The sequence below is a fragment of the Echinops telfairi genome, unplaced genomic scaffold (genome assembly GCF_000313985.2).
Source record: "Echinops telfairi isolate 266 unplaced genomic scaffold, ASM31398v2 ScPeMD7_25;HRSCAF=90, whole genome shotgun sequence".
NCBI lineage: Eukaryota > Metazoa > Chordata > Mammalia > Afrosoricida > Tenrecidae > Echinops > Echinops telfairi.
In genome coordinates this window covers 31,838,014-31,839,011 of record NW_022103922.1, presented here as the reverse complement: position 1 = coordinate 31,839,011, position 998 = coordinate 31,838,014, and positions in this window count along the sequence as shown.

Here is a 998-nt window from a genome sequence, read left to right as displayed (position 1 = left end):
TCTTTGCTGTGTTTCATGGTCTCCTTGCCTTGGCCCCTGGTCTAGACCTGGCTTCTTTGTTCTGTCCCATGGTTTCTGTGCCGCAGACTCTGGTGACTCTGTCTTGGCTTCTGCCACTTCAGAGAGAGATGTCAAATGTGCTTCACTTCCTGTGGTCCTAGTGTGTGTGTCTGTGTCCGAGATGGCTCTTATGCACAGAGGAGTGGCTTTGATGGGGTGTGGTTTTTGATTTTTAGTGGGCCATACTCCCAAGGAAACAAAGAAAAGTGGCTTGGTTCACCAAACCCAAAACTGTCCTCAAGTCAATGCCGACTTCATGTCGACCCTATAGCTCAGGGTAGAACTTCCCCTGAAAATTTCCAAGATTGTAAATGTACAGTGTAGAAAGTTCCATCTTTCTTCTGAGCAGCTGCTGGTGGTTTCAAACTACTGACCTTGAAGTTAGCAGCCCATTGGATACCCACTATGGCATCAGGGCTCCACCCTTTACTAAATTGGAGACTTAATCCCGCCATAATTCTAACCAATAGCACAGCAGAGAACTCCCTCAAAATTGGGGTGATAGCCACAGGGATATAAAGTCCAGAATTAAAAGATATCATAGGAGGAATGATGGCTGGAGGGCCATATTAATGGTTTTTAAGGCTGTGCCTTTCAGAGCAAATCACCAGGCCTTTCTTCCAAAGCACCTCTGGACTGGTTTGAACTTAGTATTCAAATGTTTGCACCAGGTAGGATCTCTTTTAAAAAATATCATTTTACTGGGGGCTTGTACAACTCTTTTCACAATCCATCCATCCATCCATCCATTGTGTCAAGCACATTTGTACATTTGTTTCCCTCATCATTCTCAAAACATTTGCTTTCCACTTGAGCCCTTGGCATCAGCTCATTTTCCCCTCTCCCTGCTCCCCCCTCCCCCATGAACCCTTGATAATTTATAAATTATTATTTTGTCATATCTTACACCATCTGACGTCTCCCTTCACCCGCTTATC